The sequence below is a fragment of the Megalobrama amblycephala genome, linkage group LG10 (genome assembly GCF_018812025.1).
Source record: "Megalobrama amblycephala isolate DHTTF-2021 linkage group LG10, ASM1881202v1, whole genome shotgun sequence".
NCBI classification, from domain to species: domain Eukaryota; kingdom Metazoa; phylum Chordata; class Actinopteri; order Cypriniformes; family Xenocyprididae; genus Megalobrama; species Megalobrama amblycephala.
In genome coordinates, this window is record NC_063053.1 from 26,462,545 (window position 1) to 26,485,043 (window position 22,499).

Here is a 22,499-nt window from a genome sequence, read left to right on the forward strand (position 1 = left end):
CGAGGGTAAATATCGGAGCGGCTTTTCTGAGGTGGAGGGAGCTACGTGTCCTGAAAGGATTAAAAACCGATGCAGAGTCAGACACATTTCTGCTTGTCAAGTAAGTATCCCTGCTTGATTTGTTTCATTTTTTAAGAACTACACAACTAAGATCATTTCAAAACAGGCCTGCCCGTCCCCTGCCTGATGCTTGCTCTTCTCCCCGCCCGACTCGAAGTCGCTGTGGGTGTGAATTCCTCGTCGGAGCCCATTGACTCGGTGTCAAAACTCTAGCCGCATAACATACAGATGAAATGTCATGCACTGTGCAAAGCAACTATTGAAACCTACTAATTCACTGGCTTGTCATGTTGCTGAAATAATGTACTAGCAAACCTTATTTAGCATTACATATCGATAGAATAATTACTTGCATACTGTAACGTTAGTTACCGTTATATTATCATACTAGCTATTTATTACTTATATAAATAGTGCAACGTCATATAGTTACATTACATGTATTGCAAAATTCGTAATGTTTTGAGGACCAAGTTTGTAGTCAAAGTATGGGCAGGCCATAGTCAGTGTAAATCATATTGTTGATGTTTCGTCTGTACCAGTGAATGTGCTATAACTGTGTTTATCCGCCTTACTAGCCTTCGCGTTCACGGCAGGCTCCGTTGTGATGGGGGAGGAGCTGTGGAGGGAGGGCTGTAGCGCAGCAGAGAGCAAGGGGGAGTGACCTGTGAGTTGTGCTTGTTCAAATTTTCAGGCTAAGTCAATGTTTTCTAAAAACTCCCTACAGCAGCTTTAACCTCATTTAACAGTACATTAGCAACATGCTAACGAAACATTTAGATTATCACTAAATAAATATCATGATATCACTAAAAATATCATGATATCATGGATCATGTCAGTTATTATTGCTCCATCTGCCATTTTTCGCTGTTGTTCTTGCTTACCTAGTCTGTTGATTCACCTGTGCAGATCCAGACGTTACTGGCTGCCCTTGTCTAATGCCTTTCATAATGTTGGGAACATGGGCTGGCATATGCAAATATTGGGGCGTACACCCCGACTGTTACGTAACAGTCGGTGTTATGTTGAGATCCGCGTGTTTTCCGGAAGTCTTTTAAACAAATGAGATTTACATAAGAAAGAGAAAGCAATGGAGTTTGAAACTCAATGTATGTCTTTTCCATGTACTGAACTCTTGTTATTCAACTATGCCAAGGTAAATTCACATTTTGAATCTAGGGCACCTTTAATAAATTATTCCAAAACTAATTTATGCAAGCTATCCATATTCATTTTATAGATCTATACACATACTGTACATACTGTAGCTCTATACACTTACTTAATGTCAATTGTTTTTACTTAATGTCAATCAATTGTTTGGGAGAAATAAAAACGGACATAAATGAGACAATGTTGTTATTGTTCACATATTGTTAACTAATGAAGATTTCAACTAAAACTTGATTAAGAGTTTTACATTTACCTCACTGGAAATCTCATGACGTCAGGGCTGTTTTACTGTACCTTTTCAGTCTTCCTCACTTTTATGTAACCTACTGCACCCACCACATCAACAGCATGTGGTTTTCATTTTAATCATCAACACCCTTTTCAGTTAACACATCATTAAAAACAACATTTACACTTTATGGAGAATCTGATAACAGCTTATTATGCTTGAGTGCCATTTACAAGACAATAGCTTTTACATCAGTGGATTACATTACTGGAGAACAATGCTGTGATTCACAACACTCAGGGGAAAACCAAACAGTCCATCCTTATCGTCACCTGTTCACAAAACACAAATCTCACCATTATTCACCTGAACTCATGCAGATTTCATTTCGCCTGAAATTCACTGCGGGACAAAAACAGACACAAATGAGCAAAAATGTGGTTTACCATTGTTCAGCAAATTTTTGATGGCGAAATAATTTGTATTAAGTATCTACGCAATTTAGAATTTTTCAAGGCGGCGAAAGATTTCTGCACGTAGCTTTTGCAACAAGTTCAAACTGGTCACACGAATTAGCAGCACTGACCAAAAGAAAGCTGCTTGGTGTGAAAGTAACTCCTGTGTGAGTGGTGATTCATTCATCACTATGCTTGACAGTAGACCGTGCCTTAAAAATAATCTCGTCAGGGAGTAACAATTCAGCTATCAGAGGGACATTCCCACAAATCTACCTCAAAACTGACACTAAACGTCATACTCATCTTGAAAAAGTGCTTCCACGAGGACAGAATCACCTGCATCCATATGTGCATCCCTCCTTTCATCTCTGTGTAGTGTAAGTAACTTTCCCTTTGAAACGTCAATGATCATTTCCTGTCACGCACACGTCCCCTCAGCAGTGTGTTGAAAGCGGTCCACTGTGACCCTTGGCAAACAACCGACTGATGCTTAACTCTGCACACAATGCAGCATCAGTGCCATCTGTGGTGTGTCGAGCGACCAGAACAAATTGATCTTTGTCCTAAATATTCAGCAGGAGCTCTGTGCATTCTCAGCATACCTTTATTTATATTAATAGTGCTTGCAAACTTCATTACTTTTGCTCATACTTAGGGTTTGGATTTAAAGAAACCCCTTTCCTTAAAGGGTTAGTTCACATCCATAAGACCTTTGTTCATCTTTGCAACACAAATTAAGATCTTTTTGATGAAGTCTGAAAGGTTTCTGTCGCACCATAGAGATCCAAAGCAACTACCACTCCAAGGTCCAGAAAGGTAGGAAAAATACATCATTAAAGTCCCTGTAAAGTCAATTCTGAGAATTCTTTCTACACCCTTTATAAATGTTACAAATGTATTGCTGAAACACATTACAAAGACTGTGAGTTGTGTAATGCTTAATTGTGAAGTTAGAGCATTAAACAGTTTTTCACCAAGTCTCTGCTCAGGATTTTTTGGGCGGAGCTAAAACGGGGGTCTGATGACGCACTTGGACCCCCGAGCATAGATCCTCCCCTAACTGTCGATGACACACCGAGCGTGGCGCCGCCTCTAACTCTACAGCGGCTCACTCGCTCAATCTCGAGTGTCATTACAGTCATACAGCTCTTTGCACATTTAGCTAGTAATGCCTTCGTCACGCAAATGCATATTACATGGTTGTAATATACAATATGCTCGGTCTCCTTATTTAAATTTCCTAAAACGATGATATGAAGGATTCTAAAGTGATTGTTCTACACCAGATAGTTTTACAAACTTTCATCAGACAGCTGGGATTCACAGATAATCCGCTGTTTTTGGTGAATGTGACTGAACAGACCTTGGCCCCCCTCCCGCCTCGGCCTTCCTAGCGTCCCACCGATAACCGATGATATATGGGGCCGGACAGAGTCTCTCCCGTCCCGGCCTTCATCCTCCCGTCTCGCGGCACCGTCATTTGTCGACTCGACAACAGTCAGCAGTACGTGCCCACCAATGAGTGTAAATTGCAGAGTTTGCTTACGTTATAATTAGTAGGTTGTCCACAGTAACTCCACTAAAATTTGCAACCCTTTAAATGACTCTTTTTATATGCATCAGTATGTTTGACTCATTAGACTCAAGTCAGTTGAGACGGCAGCTCTCGTGAGTGGGTGTGGCTTCAGCGCCGACAGCGGACACGCCCCCAGCTTTTGAGAGCAGAGAGCGCTGCCTATTTTTTCAAGATTTTGATAACTTATTTCATTTACTTGCAGATTTTTTAATCATTCAAATTTGGCTGGGTGGTTAATAACACATTTTTCTGCGGTGTGACAAACTCAGAACACATACTTTAAAATGGCTTTACAGGGACTTTAAAGTACTCTGTGACTCTAGTGGCTTACACTCAATTTTATGAAGCAACGCGAGTGCTTTGTTTGCAAAAAAAACAATAACATTTACCACTTTACCACAGTTAAGATATTTTAATTAGCTTTCTGACCCTCCATTGACATTCTGCGCAACTACAAACATAGGAAAGACATTGTTAAAGTAATCCATGTGACTCCAGTGGATTATCCTCAATTTTATGAAGCGTTGTGAGTGCTTTCTTTGCGCAAAAAAAAAAACAACAACAAAAAAAACACTTTATTTACAAAATATTAATTTCCAGTGTGAGTTTGTGAGAGCACCACGATGCATGCATTTTGTTGCAAGAGCAGATGTTCTCTTTTTGAATATATATATATACATATATATATATATATATACATATATATATATACATATATATATATATATATATATATATATATATATATATATATATACATATATATCTCTCAGATTTCATTAAAAAGATCTTCATTTGTGTTCCGAAGATGAACGAACGTCTTACAGGGTTGGAAAAACATGAGGGTGAGTAATTAATGTCATAATTTTCATTTTTGGGTGAAACCCAAACTAACCCTTTAAATTTTGGCATGTAATTCTGACATAAATGACAGCTCAAATCATGCATCTTGTATAGAAGAAGTGTGCTATACTTTTCGAACCTTCCACAATTATTATTATTCACATTATATGGACAATAAAATGGACTAAATTGACACATTGACACTAAAGGGCAGATGCGAATAGTAAAATATAAAGACGTGCCAGTAAGCACCTATCAACCACACAGCATCATAAAAATACTCTGAACCAATATTTTTGCTTTTTATTAATATCTAATCATATATAATTATATTATTGATCACATTTGCAGCCGTGTATGATTGCTTTTTCAGATAAAGCAGAACTGCCGACTAAAGCTCGGAGACGTGTTTAAATGAGCCACGATCTGTGTAATTCACACAATAACAGAATACAAATGTTTTATTGATCCCTGAAGAAAAATTAAATGAAAGCAAAAGGATTTGAGGAAACCTTGACAATTAGGGAAAGCAAAAAAAGAAGGGGGAAGAAACTGAGAGGGAAGGCAGCATGAGTGTTTTGGGATCTGGTAAAGTTGAAAGACATTTCATCATAGCGATAATGGAAGAGAGAGCAGCCAGACTTCTCACAGGACAAACCACAGAGAGCTCATGATAATGGATTTCACATGCCTCGCTCTCTCTTTGTGTTAAGCTGCCTGCAGCTAATTTGTCGTCATTTTAGTGGCCTCGTGTAATTGAGCCCAATGGCAGGGAATCATTAATTGTGTCAGCAAAGTCGAATGAAAACAAAAACAGAATATAACTCGTCCCCTTGGAATTATAAGGTTCTATCTGACATTTTTGTCAAAATTCACATATTCATATTCTGTGACAACTTATTATGTGATGTTTCTTTTTTTAAGTTGTGAACATTTTGGTACTTTTTTTTAGAAAACAAAAAGGTTCTATCTACAAAGTTCTATAAGGTTCTATCTGTGAGCCAATCAGCACTTTGAATGCACACACGAGGACCAAGCGTTCTTTGTCATGTCCCGTGATAGCGGAAGAGAGTTCAGATAAATGCTAAATCGGTGAAGAGAAGACTAAAAAATTTCAAACAACGCAATGTTTATTAGAAACCTCATGATCGACTGTTTTATTTATGATCTTGTCAATGACAGCAGCCCGAATTCCAGGGAATTATACAGTCTTTTTTTGTGTATTGCAGAATCTGATTGCTGAGGAGTTATTTCAGTTAGACACCACGCTAACGTTAGCCAGCAGCGCTATTAAGAGGACAGGTTCAGGTTTTTTAGTCTCTTTGCTTATTTCCAGTCACGTCATTGTCGTACGAGGGAAAGTTATGTATAAATTAGGTTATGTTTAAACCTTGATCCATCCTGTGTACTTGTATTGAGCTGTATTGTAGCTATAAAACTCTACACTATGGCATACTGGATTAAAGTGTATACTAGATTAAAGGGGTGGTTCATTGCAATTTCACTTTTTTTAACTTTAGTTAGTGTGTAATGTTGCTGTTTGAGCATAAACAGTATCTGCAAAGTTACAGCGCTGAAAGTTCAATATTGTCAATATTGACAATATTGAATATAGGCAATATCGCGTTCATTATCGAAGGCGATTCATCTGCGATAATGAACACGATATTGCGTAGCTTGTCAGTGATCTACGGTTCTGTCTATTAAATGCCGCTCCATTTGAAAGCAGGTGATGGCGATTTCACGGTAATCAGGGAACCGGCTTTACTGACGAAATGCGTGTGACAATCGCATGCGATATATCGCCCAGCCCTAGTTCTGTTGCTTTTTTTTGGTTGCATCAAGGACGTAAACAAAGACCAATGCGTTTTTGCTTCGCTAGCCAGTTCTAAACTCTAGTGCATACTTCAACAAACACCAACAAACATCAACAAACGTCTATGTTCATAAACAAACAGTTGTTCATGCTATAAATTAATCACTACCTTCAAAAAAATGCTACTACTCAGGCACGTATTCAGCTACAGTAAAGCTTTAATCAGGATAAAACCGTATATTGAAAGCTAACAAACAGCAGTGACAGCATATCTAAAATTTCACAAATACAAAATTTTTAATCCTAAAAGCCGCGATTGCAGAGGTTCTGCCTGACCCTCTTATTTGGGTCTGTGCTCAATTTGTAATTTAGACGCCATTATTTACATTTCCACCGAAGACAGTAACAACATATCTAAACACTTTGACACAAGGGAGTGATTTGGCACTGCCTTTTATGCTTAACTTGAACAAGAAACAAGAAAAAAATATTCATTTAAAATATAAAATGTCATAAAAAACATTACATTTAACTTTCTCATGCATGTCAACACATTGTTACAACACTAATTTTATGTTTTAAAACAAATAAGCAAACTGTTTGTGTTTCTTGAAAATTATTGCTTCAATTAATTTTTTGGCAGACAGAACCTTATAATTCCAAGCGAAATTATTATTATTTTTTTTTTTTGAATTAGAAGCTTCTATCTGCATTTGACCCGTTCCAAAAATCCACATTTACAAATTTGAGAGGATTTTAATTTTACATTTAGAATACATTTAGGGTCCCTGTCATTTTCATGTTTGAAAGAAACTTGTTCCCCATATAGTTTTTGCTATATGGAATGCAAAAACTTTGAAGCTCAATATCTCAGAACTGCTCAGAATCCAGATAGAACCTTACAATTTCCAAGCAGACGAACTGATAGTTTAAGAACAAATAAATGGCAATGTCTTATGGGAAATAAACACATCTTATCAACACTACTATAGTTCACAGAAACTAGAAAAAACAAGAAAGTGCAAATAGCCTATCTTGTTGGCATAGGCTATTTACACTAACTCTGCCCACCAATGTCTGGTTGGGCCAGACAAAACTACAAAAAAAAACAAACACCTGTGACCTGCCAGCAGCAGTGATGTAGGGTATAAGGCGCGTTGCAGTTACTTTTGATGCAATCGACGAGAGTTGATTCAAACTTTACTGAACTTGACATTTTAGTGGTATCAAATTAACTTTAAGCAGATGTAATGGAGACTAGCTAGTAAAGAGATGTAAACCTCACTCCTCTGGCCTCAAGAAGCACGTTAGCATCTGATGCTAGAGGATGCTGTCTTTAGCGTTCTTGTTAGCGAGTCCGCCTCCCATGCCAGAAACGCTTGTTCGAATTCCACTCAGAGTTTCTACTAGAGGGCTTATGCAGATACACACTGAAAATATACAGACTTTCTTTCTCTTCTGAGAAACTGAACAAAAATACTGATGACTCATCTTCGTCTCAAGAGCGTACACGTATTTTTGTCCAACCAAACGCTCTCTACCCATCGATAAAAATCCTCAACTTCTTGTTCCGATAGTAAATATGTCGACGCACAATTGCAAAACTATAGTATGCCACACTGTTATCACATGACCTCAACTGCATCAATTTTAAATTTCTAATTCATGTTTGCATAGTATAAATGTCTTAGAAAGTCCGATCAAATAATAATGCTAAATAAATCATGGTATTACTTCTGATTTGTTCATCAAACACGAAAATCGCATGCTTGCATATGTTTCTGGCCTAAAATTCTTTCACATCAAAAGACTTGCAAAAGATACAAAATAAAAAGACAAATCATTACTGACACATACTAAATGTTCTTTGGCAACAAACAACTGATGCATGCAATGAAAGGCACTCAAAGGCACTATATTCAAAAGCCCAAGCCTTTCTCCAGACATCTTCATAAAGCTATTTTTACTGGCTGAGAGATCATTTAGTGGACATTTAACTTTAGTCGTAAAGACGTGAGCAGTGGCGGCTTTCCTACAGATTCAGAGTGCAAACGCCACAGCGGAAACTCCTCAGTCTGTGTGGCATCACAAGGCCTCCAGACAGACCCTCCGGCACCATCCGCATCAGAGAGACGGACAGAGTGAGAGAGAGGGAGGGAGGAATATGAAGGAAGACTGTAAAGAAATAGAAATGAAAAAGTAACAGAGAGCTGGGGATAGAGAGGTTTGCCACAACACACTCTGGTTTCCATAGACAATGATTTTTATACTGTACGAACTGTATTCTTTCCATCTACACTTACCCTACCCCCTAAGCCTACCCATCACAGAAAACTTTCTGCATATTAACATTTTCAAAAAGACGAGAAAAAAGAAAAAAAAAGTCCCAAGAATTTATTGGTATTACTATTCTTGTGGGTACATTTGGTCCACAATGTAGGGAATACCAGTTACACACCCACACACACACCCAGTGTGTAAATTATGGGGAGTTTGGGAGAGTCTGACTGACCAGTTAAGGTTCAAACCCCCTAAAGGCAGTCAAAAGTATGTATTCTTTTAAATGTACACTCACTGAAGCATTTCATTTTAAACAGCACGTCTCTGGTCCTACACATACAAAAGGCCACACTTTGGACCTTGTATTCTCTTTAGGCCTGAATATTGACCAGCTGAGTGTTATGGACATTAATGTGACAGACCACTGTTGCATATTTTTCAACTTGTCTTCTAATGTGGACTGTCTTCCTTGTAAACCGATGTCACAAAGATGCATTATTAATGAAATCACTGAGAAATTTGACCCCAGTTCTTTTGATGGCTGTAGTGACACTGAATCTTTTCTGCAGTCTTTTAATAACCATTGTTTGCCTGTTTTAAATAAGGTTGCTCCATTAAAAAGTAAACACACTTTTCCTAAAAATCCATGCCCTTGGGTTAATGAGCAAATCTTATCTTGCAGGAGAAACTGTCGTAAAATAGAACGTTTGTGGAAATCCACAAGTCTGGAAGTGCACAGACTGCACTTGAAGGAGCTTATCACGTTGTTATTTTGAACAAGAAAAATCCCAAAGTCCTGTCTCTCCTTTAGCTCCTCAAGTGCCGGTCCACTCAAAGTCTGACTGCAACAGGTTTTTAAATTCTTTTGTGAATAAGGTACATGATATCAGAGCCTCTATAAACCCATCTTCTGTCGAAACATCTTGGGGTTTATCTCCTCAGTGCTCTTTGTCCACCTTCTCACCTGTCACTGAAGAGGATATTAAGGGTCTACTAAAAAAAGTGAAACCATCATCAAGCCCTCTAGATGTAATGCCAACTTTGTTGCTTTTAAATGCATTTGATTTATTTGGACCATATGTTGTTAAATTGATCAACCTTTCTCTATTAACTGGTTCTGTGCCCAGCTCTTTTAAATAAGCGGTTGTCAGCCCCATTCTGAAGAAGCCCAATTTGGATTCATTTGAACCAAACAACTACAGGCCCATCTCTAAACTGCCTTTTTTATCTAAAATCCTGGAGAGAGTGGGGGCGGGGCAGCTGACTGCATTTCTTGATGGAAATAATTTTATAAATAAATTTATATAAATGCTAGTTCAATAGTACAGTATATAACAATTAGTTCAAACTTTGACCTGTGGAGAGCAGTAATACACTTAGCAGTGTCTACACTGCTGGAATTCAAATAGAGAAGAAGAAGAGAGCTAGTTCAAGATGAGCATTTAAGGTTAAAACTTATATAATTTTCATTTTTTTTTTCAGAAAATGAGCACTGGTTTCACTAGATAAGACCCTTATTTCTCATCTGGGATCGTGTTGAACAATTTGAAGCTGCAGTGAAACTAATTTGGACCTTCAATCATTTGGTGCCCATTCAAGTCTACTATAAGGAGAAAAATCCTGGAATGTTTTCATCAAAAACTTAAATTTCTTTTCGACTGAAGAAAGAAAGACATGGACATCTTGGATGACATGGGGGTGAATAAATTATCAGGAAAACTTTATTTAAAAGTGGACTAATCCTTTAACAATATTCTATCTGAGATGACCCCTCTGTCATATGGAGTTCCTCAGGGCTCGGTTCTAGGTCCTATTTTGTTTTTATTGTACATACACCCTCTTGGTGAAAATTCACGGTTTTAAAAATGTGTCTTTCTAAGTTTTATTGTTCTTTTATTAAAATTGTTGCACTTTGTAAAGCACCTTTTGTGATTTATCTGTGAAAGGTGCTATATAAATAAAAGTTTACTTACGTACTTACTATAGAGTGGTGTCCCAAACTCTGAGCACTACTGAATGTGCTTCTATTTCGCTTTTTTTTTTTTTTCTAATTTAATACATTTAGCATTACAAATTATGTTGTCAGTCCAACAATTTGAGTTTACAGATAAATCAAAAAAATAAATAGAAATCTGAGAATGTCTTGGTTTGTCTCTCTATTCTATGGTGACCGGGAGGAGACAAGTTCGGTGCACTTAGTTTTGTCATGGCCACAAGATATCAATTTGTGGGAATGTGATATGCCATGGCTATGAGATAATTTTGTTGAGGTAATGATATCCTAATGTCATGGCAATGCAATGTGAGGTCATGGCCTCACCTGTGTGACCATAGCAACCTGATATAATAATAATAATAATAATAATAATAATAATAATAATAATAATAATAATAATAATTAAGAACACTGTTTATAAATAAACATTTTATTTTAAATTAAGAATGACACAAAATATTATATTATATTATATTATATTATATTATATTATATTATATTATATTATATTATATTATATTATATTATATTATATTATATTATATTATATATTACAGGCGTGGACAAAATTGTTGGTACCTTTGATTAATAATATGATCAAAAATGACAAAATCTGCATTGTTTATCCTTTTGATCTTTAATGCATAAAATTAGCAAAAATTTGCTAATTTCATTGAAGGAAAATAATTGAAAGTGGGGGGAGGGGGGATAATGTTTATTTCAACATTATGAAATAAATGTTTTTCTCCAAAGCACACTGGCCACAATTATTGGCACCCCTAGAATTTTATATGAGTAAAATATATCTGAAGTATATTCCCATTCATATTTACATTTTTTTTTTTTTTGCACACCAGGGTGATCATGAACATGAAGTTGTCCAGCCATGACTTCCTGTTCTACAGGAGTATAAACATAAGGAAACACAAAGGCCAAATTCCCTTAATTATTCATCACAATGAGAAAAAACAAAAAAAATATATTTCTGATGTGCAGCAAAAGATTGTTGAGCTTCATAAAATAGAAAGTGGCTGTAAGAAAATAGCTAAAGCATTGAAAATGACCATTTCCACCATCAGGGCAATAATTAAGAAGTTCCAATCAACTAAAGATATTACAAATCTGCCTGGAAGAGGACGCGTGTCTAAATCGTCCTAATTTGAGTGGCCAAAGACTATCCAAGGATCACAGCTGGAGAATTGCAGAAATTAGTTGAGTCTTGAGTCTCAGAAAGCCTAAAAAAAAATAAAATGATCAAACAGCACCTACATTCCCACAAGTTGTTCGGGAGGCTTTCAAGAAAAATCCTCTGCTCTCATCCAGAAACAAGCTCCAGCATATTCAGTTGTCAGACAAGACTGGAACTTCAAACGGGACCGGCTTCTATGGTCAGATGAAACAAAAAAAAATAATAATAATAATAATGAAAAAAAAAAGCCTTTTGGCAGCAAACCCACCAGATGGATTTGGTGCACACAGGGATAAAAAGTACCCCATGCCCATGGTTAAATATACTGCTGGATCTTTAATATTGTGGACCTATTTTTCTGCTGGAGGTCCTGGACATCTTGTTACATGGCATCATGGATTCTATCAAATACCAACAGATACAAAATAAAAACCTGACCGGTTCTGCTAGAAATCCAATAATGGGCCATGGTTGGATCTTCCATCAGGACAATGATCCAAAACAAACATCAAAACTGACACAAAAAAATGTGTCACTGTGCACAAAATGAAGCTTCTGTCATGGCCATCCCAGTCCCCTGACCTGAACCCTAAAGAAAATGAGTGGAGTGAACTGAAGAGAAGAAGCACCAACATGGAGCTGGGAATCTGAAGGATCTGTGGAGATTCTGTGTCAAGGAATGGTCTCTGATCTCTTGTCAGGTGTTCTCCAAACTCATCAGGCATTATAGAAGAAGACTCAGAGCTGTTATCTTGGCAAAAGGAGGTTGCAAAAAGTATTGAATAAAAGGGTGCCAATAATTGTGGCCAACGTGTTTTGGAGATAAACAATAAAATGTTTGATTTTGGTAATTTATTTCATAATGTGATTCAAGGGTACCCCCCACTTTCAATTCTTTTCCTTCAATAAAAGTTCACACATGTTTGATCAACAGAAGTTTGAGAAAAGGGTAATTGAGGCCACAACTTATGAATTATCTTGTGGCAAGATCAAAAGGATAAAAAAAATGAATTATTAGGCAAGTTGATTTTTTTATCATATTTTTTTCCAGTACATTTTACCAATTCCAATCCACATTCATCTTTGATCATATTTATCAAGGGTACTAACAATTTTGTCCACATGAGCCAAAAAAGAGATTTTTATATATTATATTGAGAAGGACGCAATATTAATTATATTATGGACAGCAAAATTAATTACAAAAACATGGAAAAGAAAAGACGCATTACATAATATGGTTTAACCATAACAAAACATGTCTTAATTTATTAATTAAAGAATCCATTTCTTAATAAAAATAATAATTCATTAAGACATGTTGCCAGATTGAGAGTGACTCTTGAAGGACCAGCACCACATTCTTGTACACTATTTGAAGAATTTATCTTCCAGTTGGCAGTAAGATGGGAGCATTATATCTCTTATCCTGAAATGTCCGTCTTGCAGATATGGACTAAAAATGATCTTCTAAAACTTACTGTCAGATTTTGGAAGATGAATTCTTCAAACGGTGGTACAAGAGGATGTGGTGCTGGTCCTTCAGAGTCACTCTCAAGCCGTCTGTCTATAAGGCCTATAAAAACCCAGTCTTCATGTATTTTCTAACACTTCAGCTTGTGATTTTTATTAAGAGCGGGTCATTTTTTAGGATTCTTTAGCTAGCCTAAGTCTCTGAGATCCTGACACCTCACACTTCTGGAGACTCCAGGTAGGTTGCAGTTCTGGAAAATGGTGGCGCTGGAGACTAAAGGGTTCCTGATGGTTTCACACTTAATTCTTCACCTTAATTCTTAATTCTTTTGCAGTTAACATGCGTCTTTTCTTTTCCACCTGTTTTTGTATGACCCCGCTGACCCAATGAGCGTTTTGCTGTCCATTGGTCATGCTTTAACTTTGCAATTTCTAGTATTGCATTAGTATTGCGTCCTTCTCATGAGTATTTAATCATTTTTGACTTTTCAGTCTGAGTTAAATCTCTTTTTTGGCTCATTTGGCCTGTAAAAGAAAACCTGCTTAATAATTCTGCACACCTGAATAATAGGCGTTTTTCATTTCCAGCCTTCATGAACTATTATGTATCACTTATAAATGATTAAAAACAATATTAATGGTAGTTATTAAGATTGATGTGGATTGGAATTGGTAAAATGTATTTGGAAAAAAAATATGATCAGAAAATCAACTTGCCTAATAAATTCTGCACTCCCTGTATGTCATGGCCTCAACATGCTATGAAGTTCCCACGGCATGGCAAAGACAAATCTAAGTGAACTGAACATGTCCCCTCCCAGTCACAGTACTGTTCAAGTCAAGTCACCTTCAAATCAGATTGATTCAAAGCAGTCATAAACTGGAAAATAATCATGCAAACAATTCAATTCTGCTGTATAGCAGCTCTAAAAAAAACAAAACAAAACAAAAAAAACAGAACAACTACACTACAACAGAGCAAAGAACTATAACCATCTCTATTGCTTTAATGGCAAGTGCACTCAAACTTACAGTACATAAAAAAACAACAATCATGATTTGAGAATGATTCAAAGAGCAATGTTGTTCTTCAATGAAACAAAAAAAAAGGGGGGGGGGATATTATTATTATTATTATTAAAGTCTATATAAAAGAATATAATAAGCACACAACAGCTCTAAAAGAATACAGAATATAGAAAATCATTTTGAGCACAGTCTCTTTCATCACACAATTATAACACTCCAATGACAGCCCTTCACACTTACAAGTAATTAACCAATAAAAGGTCACATGATGCACGCACACAGAACAAAAAGTAGTGTAAAGGGCTGTCGTTGAGTGTTTTAATTGTCTGATGAAGAGCCTGTGTGCTCAAAAGCTTTGTGAGAGTCTGTTAAGGAGGGGTCATGAAATGTATTTTTTAAAAATGTTATAACGTTCTCTGAGGTCCACTTAATATGTTAGCAAGATTTTTAAATAATAATAAATAAATAAATAAATAACATCCTAATTTAGAAGCAATTTAGAAGCTATTTTCTATCTTGTTTTTGATTCTCTATATGAAACATTTTGAATAAATCTCAAATGTCCCTGCGATGGCCAATCCTACGGCCACATATTGAGAAGGCTAACTCCGCACTCTACATTTATTCATAATGCATTACTCATTCACTTCATTCATAACGCATACATTTCCCCCTCGCACTTATTTCTCTATACATTTATTCACATATGAGTCATTTTCTTATTCTGTATTTAACCTTTAAGTTTATAATATAGATTTAAGGTTTATTTTACATGTACTAACGCTACACAGATTTTGGTTTAACCATACTTGTAATGCTTTATTCACTTTAGTACTTCGTTCGTTAGTTTGGAGTGCACACTTACTAGCTTGCGTTGTGCTATTGTTGTTTTCTCATGTTTTGTTTCTATTGAGTTATGTTACCGTGATGTGGATTGAAGTTTGGATGAATGGCATTGGCGGCGGTGTGTGCATCCATCCGTTGCAGCAGTCTTGACTGGCAAAGGCGCGCACAGCAGTACAGATTTACAGCCTGAGGGTGCCGCTCGCCGATAACAATTAGAAGCTAGGTTATGGGGCAGGTGAAGGGAATGAAATTTGATTTTGATTTTCTTACATCATTAACATTAGTTTTTTTTTTTTTTTTTTTGCATTTATTATTTTGGTTTCATTTATTATATTTACTTTAACGAGTGAATTGTGAATTTATTTATTGATTTATAAAATGTTGATTTGTATGTTTTCCCCTGTCTTGTTTAAGTGAGCTCACCATTTGTCTTAAATACCAGATTCTTTGTCTCAGAGGGTCAGATTTGTTCTGTTTCAGTTCTCTTTATTTACTCTTTATATTGAGTTAAAATTTGTTTTGTTGACCTCAGTTATACTGATCTAACTAGGTTATTTGTCAGGTTAAGTTGACATATTTTTGTATTCTTATTTTGTGATTTTTTATTTTTTTTTTGGGGGGGGGGGTAAACTTTTTTTTTTTTTTTTTTAAATGGAAATCATGTGTCCTTCTGCCTTGCCATCTGTCTTTCTCACAGTCCCCGACATTAAACATGAGAAATTGTTTTGAAAAATTCCAATGTTGAAATATGGCAAGGAATTGTTTTGAAAATAAATATTTATTCCTTATGTATTTGTGAGGTAGTATTGTGTTTTATGACATTATATCAGCGTTGAAACGAAGATGCTCCTGTAAGGTGCATCTTTTATTTTCAGTCTAAGTCTGAGTCAAATTTAAAAAAAGGTTTTAAAAATGAATCTGCAGTAACACAAAGCGAACAAATGAACAGTGTCTTACTGACATGATCTAGAACTTCGTTAAAGTAAAGTTCATCCATACTTTATGTTAGGTTCACAAGGAAGGAAATGCAAAGACTGTTTTTCCACAACTTGGCACTGCAAAACATCTTGTAATCCTCAGAGGCATTTCTATCATTTTGTTGATGCATTAATTGTGTTTGCGTCTGTCTTGTATTTACTACTATACGATGTGCAAATTGGTGGGCCGGGCTAAAGAAGCAATGATGTACAAGTAGGCATTGATCTTCTGCAGAGATGGTCTAGACCAGTGGTCACCAACCTTTTTAAGCCCAAGATCCCTGACCTCGACCTTTATGAAAGACAAGATCTACTTGATAGAAAAAGACAGCCCAGATTGTAGTTGTATTTTTTTCATGGCCAATTTAGATTCTGAATTATTTATTTATTTTTACAAGCAAATTGGCCGATTCTCATACTGGTTGCAGATATTTATTATTATTATTATAAACAAAAATACATAGCCATTTCAAATTAGAGGGAACCACTGCTTTTTAATCACAATCCAAACAAAGATGCTATCACATTGCATGAGCAGTTTTTTTTTTTTTTTTTTGAATTAATTGAGATTTAATTTCAAGATTTAAAGCAAAAACACAACGGTCTGATTTTATCTTTGTGAAATTTTATGCTACACAAAAAGCTTGAAACAAAAACAGCAGGCTGAATCAACTCATGTGCTTATGGAGCAGCAGTGATACAGAGTTTCCTTGGTTACCGATGTGTAAACAAAGCTGAACTGCGCTAATAATTAGCTACTTTATTTGGAGATAAAGAGGAAAATAAAATGCCATTACCATCGTTTTTTTTCTGAAGACAGTAATTCCTTTTAGAGATGCATTCATATAACCCTTCACCCCTAATTCAATATTTATTTTTCTTCCTATATTTCGAGCATCGTGAACAGTGAGCTGCTCTGCCTGCTACAGAATTTTCTCCTCTTTGCATCCGTCTTCAGCGTCTCTGGCCTCTTGTTTACGGCCGTTTACAGACTCGGACATGATCTGGGATATTTACCTTTATCACTGTCCCAGTAGCTCCCGAAAATAACAGAAAAATAAATACAAAAATACAGTACAAAGACTGGAGAAATGTAATGTATTTTTGCACTCATATTTCTGTTGTTTTCGCGAGCTACTGGAACAGTGATAAAGATAGACTCTAGAGAGTCACCCCATGACGTCATACGTCAGACAAAATCCAAAATGAGTCTTTTGTGAGTTTGGTTTCAATAAAAGCTGTTTTTGGACTAATAAGGAAGTTGAGTTCTCAAACTTACAGAATATATTTATAGTATAATGACCTCTTATATGTCAAACGATTGAGGAAACTTAAATTTCTCAAACATGACCCTCTTTAACTCTTTCGCCACCATTGACGGAATTTTCCGGCCAAAAATTGACCAAAAATGACCAAAAATTCTGGCGGTGGTTGGCCACGTATTTAAGGTTATTTGGATTATTGGTTATTATTTGGATGTTTACATTTGATTCGGAATGAGTTTGATAGTGCTCCGTGGCTAAAGCTAACATTACACACTGTTGGAGAGATTTATAAAGAATGAAGTTGTGTTTATGAATTATACAGACTGCAAGTGTTTAATAATGAAAATAACAACATGGCTCTAGTTTCCGTGAATACAGTAAGAAAACGATGGTAACTTTAACCACATTTAACAGTACATTAGCAACATGCTAACGAAACATTTAGAAAGGCAATTTACAAATATCACTAAAAATGTCATGATATCATGGATCATGTCAGTTATTATTGCTCCATCTGCCATTTTTCGCTATTGTCCTTGCTTGCTTACCTGCATAAAGTCTGTTGATTCTGCTCTGTGCTGCACCAGACGTTAAAGGGTTAGTTCACCCAAAAATGAAAATTCTGTCATTTATTACTTACCCTCATGCTGTTCCACACCTGTAAGACCTTCGTTAATCTTTGGAACACAAATTAAGATATTTTAGTTCAAATCCGATGGCTCCGTGAGGCCTCCATAGCCAGCAATGACATTTCCTCTCTCAAGATCCATAAAGGTACTAAAAACATATTTAAATCGGTTCATGTGAGTACAGTGATTCAATATTATAAAGCAACAAGAATATTTTTGGTGCGCCAAAAAAAACTAAATAATGACTTATATAGTGATGGCCGATTTCAAAACACTGCTTCATGAAGCTTCGGAGCGTTAATACTGTAATACTGGCTTGTCTAATGCCTTGAACATGGGCTGTCATATGCAAAAGATGGGGGCATACATATTAATGATCCCAACTGTTGCGTCACAGTCGATGTTATGTTGAGATTCACCTGTTCTTCAGAGATCTTTTGCAAAAATCGAATTTACATAAAAAGGAGGAAACAATGGTGTTTTGAGACTCACTGTATGTCATTTCCATGACCAGAACTCTAAATATTTAACTATGCTGAGGTAAATTCAATTTTCAATTCTAGGACACCTTTAAAAACAAAAATGCTGGCAGGGAAAAGAGTTAATACATTTCTGCATTTTTGGAGCCGTAGTGGGTTGACATATACACACATACATACAGGGGTGCACATAAGTGGTGTGCAGGTGCGCATGCGTGATAAAAATAAACAATGCACACCAGAAAACATGGAGGGAAGCTCTTTTGAGTACCAACATTTTTGGGGATTGGTTCACACGGACACGTTTAACTTACTGGAGTAGGATTTTTCTCCATCTCTGTTAAGATAGCAATCATGATAAGTGTGTTCTTTATTAGGGGTGCAATGGATCACAGTTAATCCGTGATCCGTACGGATAGGGTCCAATGGATCGGAACGCATGTGATTCACGGATTAACTGCTAAGTTTTACCATTATAGAATGAAAGTTTATCATTTGGACGCGTTTTGTCTCACCAATTAACACATTCAAACGATTTTAAAAGCGGATTAATTAATTTTGGCTTTGATCAGCAAACATAAACAGAAGCTCAAGCGAAACTGCTTGACGCGAGAACTAACTTTTTGCGAAAGCTCAAATGTGCTGCTTAACGCACGAGCCTAAAATTCAATGTGTTCATCATAAAAAGCAATAGAGTCTCTTCAGAAAATGTGGACTAAACCACTCAAATTCATATGGATTAGTTTTATGATCTCTTTATGAACTTTTTGAAGTGGTAGCTGCATAGCTGTCAATGCAGGGACAGAAAGCTCTCAGATTTCATCAAAAAATATCTCCATTTGTGTTCCGAAGATGAACAAAAGTCTTATGGTTTTGGAACAACATGAGGGTGAATAATTATGACAGAATTTTCATTTTTGGGTGAACTAACCATTTAAAGTTATTTTTGGCCGAGCACCCACTTTGAGCAATCTGCCATTGACTGCGTTTTGTTCAGTGGCTTTAAGATATAGCAAACAGTTATCTGACTGCTCCAAAAGACTTGATTTGACAAGAAGAACTTTTTCAGATTGTGGCCTGAAAACAACACACCCCGTGGATGCCGGGCTGGACGACAGCGTGACAGTGACACAGACCCTTTCTCTACCATAGCTTTCCCTTCACTCTCATTTCCTGTGCTCTCTCCTTCTCAGACATCTGAAAAATTGTGGTGACTCAGAGGAAGACAGGAGCATTACCATCTGAGCAATGTCTACAATCCTTGAGCGTTACTCAACATGCACAAACACACACACCAATTTAAATATTATTAAATGCTCTTGAAGAGGCAAAGCAAGACGCATTACTGGAACAGGGGCCGAATGAAAGTCATATGACTCAATCTGAAACCCGTTTGTTGTACAAAAACAGGTGACCTCATCCCGTTGTGATAATGGAGCCATGAAAATTAACGTCGGCTGTTTGTTTGTGTCTTTGGGTGCATGTTTGAAATTGGGCTGAGGTCATCGAGGGATCTTGTTGTGTGGTGCTTAGAGGTCAGAGGTCAGGATAAAGGTCATTTCAGAGAAGACGGGATCTAAATGGCAATGGCTGTCAAAGGATTTTCTTTCTTTTTTTTGTCCAATCAAATGAACTCTGTCTATATAAAAAATAAACTTGTCCCACCTCAACTTCCTTTTAAATAGGACAAAGGTTGATGCAGGAAAGAAAACTGTAACATTGATTCTCTTGAGCGAAGAACGAGCAACCTCTGAGCGCAAAAATTTTCCCCAGGGCATTTTTGTTCCTCGACGTCTCACACACACACACACACACACACACACACAGTCTCCACTATGCCCTACAAAACAGAGTAATTACACATCATTTTACGTCTTATAGGTGGTATGGAGCAGACAGACAGGAACAACGAGAATGAAAACAACTGCAGGTAATGACACAAAACATCAAAGCTACGAGAAACAAGAAGAGAGTAATAGAAAGAGCAGGAAAGAGATGGACTACAACAGTTTACAGGTCACGCCACAGAGGACATCAAAGACTCCTGTCTGCAGAGGAAGAAGGAGCTGGAAAGAATGACAGGAAGAAGAGAAGAGAAGAGACAGATAAATGAACAGAACGAGAGACGACTGCAGTCTACAGGTAATGCTACACACAGCACATCAAAGACTGTGAAATTACAGCTTCATTCCCTGTGACGCCACAGAGCGGCCGCAACCAGAGACTCCTCGCAGCGCTGCGGAACAACATGCAGGGGCAAAAACACACACATTATTTGTTCTGAGAATGATACGCAGATACACCTAAATGCACTTATAAACACTTAGTTGCAGTCTTTAATTTGACATTTGTTACTGTTAAACAGCATGTGTCATGGCTTGGATGGGCAATAAATGTAGCGCAACCTAGCAAAAAGCCTGGCAAAAAGTATAATCAAAACATGAGAATCATCAAAAAAATTGACATTTAAGGCTTTATGAAATGCATTTAATGAAATGTATTTCCTATTCTGAAAATGAATGAAAGTTTGGAATGACATGAGGGAGAGTAATTAATGACAATTTTAATTTTTAGGTGAACTATGATCCTTAGGGTGAACGAGTCTTTATATTTCTTTTTTTTTCTGAGATACCTCTAAACACCAGAAACAGGACCCCATAGATCCCTCACAGAATTTTCTTTCTGTTTTCTGAGAAATACAAGAAAACATTATTGAAATCCACAACAATAATTCCTGTCCTGAAAGCATCTCTGTGGAGAGCCATCATTGACTTATCTGTGCTGAGAATGAGACCCACGTTCAACTGAGCTGAACTTCATGAATGCTGACTCATAGACTTGTTTGGAGAGCTGATGGAAATTTCAGCTTCAGCTGTAAACAGAAGTCTGTGTTTCACTTTAATGGGAGAAATAATGTTTGAAGATCTTAAGAGCTGTTTTAAATCAGCTATACATACAGTAAAGGCATTTGTTCATCAAAATATATTTTAAAGGACACAAACAAACAAACAAAAAAAATAGTATAGTATACCAGAAGACCACCCCCTTTCTCTGTACGAGTGATAATAGGACCTGTCGAGTCTACATCTCTATAGAAAAAAAGGCTCCACTTTTCACCCACCACAAATTGGCCTCACACTGCGTGGAGATTTAGCAGCTCCATTTAAATAACCAAAACCAGATCTTTCCTTCTCAGCAGCTCTCTCTGCAAGTTGTGGAAAGTGTCAGTATGAAAAATAGCCCAAGTCATTGCATCATAAATAAATAACCATTTAATTATGATCCAATTAATTAGTGGGCATGGGTTCTTTTTCTGAAAGATGTCATAAACTGGGAAAATCTGGTAAGGCAACTGTAACTGCAGCACTCTCATGATGGAATAGCCCATTATGGTGGGGGAAAAATAAATATCCATTTAAAAAAAAAAAAACATCTTTCCATTTAATAACAGTTAAGAAGTAATGTTATTGTGGAAGAACAATAAAGTGGCAAACAGAAATAATTTGAGGCAGACGTGGCGAGTGTTCACTACTGGATGGGTTAAATGCGGAGGACATATTCTAGGTAGAGATAACCATACTTGGCCTTCACGTCACTTTCACTGTTACACGTTTCACTTCCGTATTTTACAGGTGGAATTTTATAATGTAAATATGTTGTAATATTTTTTAATCTGTATTTCTAGCATGTCACATTTACAAGCACCAAAACGGTATTTATTGTTTGAATTTCGTAATAAAATTGACAGAATCTGAGAGCTGAGATTTTTTTCTATCATAAGTAACCTGCTCTGTCTAGTCTGTCGGTCTCTGTGTCCTCTTTACTTCGCGATTTTTCTGTGCGTGAGAAAATGGATGTGTGGCGTGAGAGCGTGTGAAAAGCGTCAATTGCGTGTGTCTCACATTTTATTGCATTTGTATTAGCTGTTTGAAGAGTAAAAAAAAATATCCGTGGGTCTTAACGCAATTACAATCGGCAAGTCGGTCGGACTAAAAGGGGAAAAAATAATTAATTGGGTCGGTCCTAAATTGACAGGGTCGGTCGGGTTATGGCAAACAAGAATATTTTTAAGGATGGCCTAATAATTATTTGAAACTTAAGCTTGTGAACATATTAGCAACACAGCTATAATGACAGCGTTCGGTTTTATTGTTGTCATCAATTAATACACTTCTTAA

The 22,499-nt window shown here is 36.6% G+C and overlaps 1 long non-coding RNA gene across 1 annotated transcript in view; it reads right to left on the bottom strand.

The window, feature by feature from the left end:
* LOC125277238 overlaps window positions 1-22,499 on the bottom strand; it is a 129,072-nt gene that overhangs the window by 83,260 nt on the left and 23,313 nt on the right. The window lies entirely within an intron of this gene.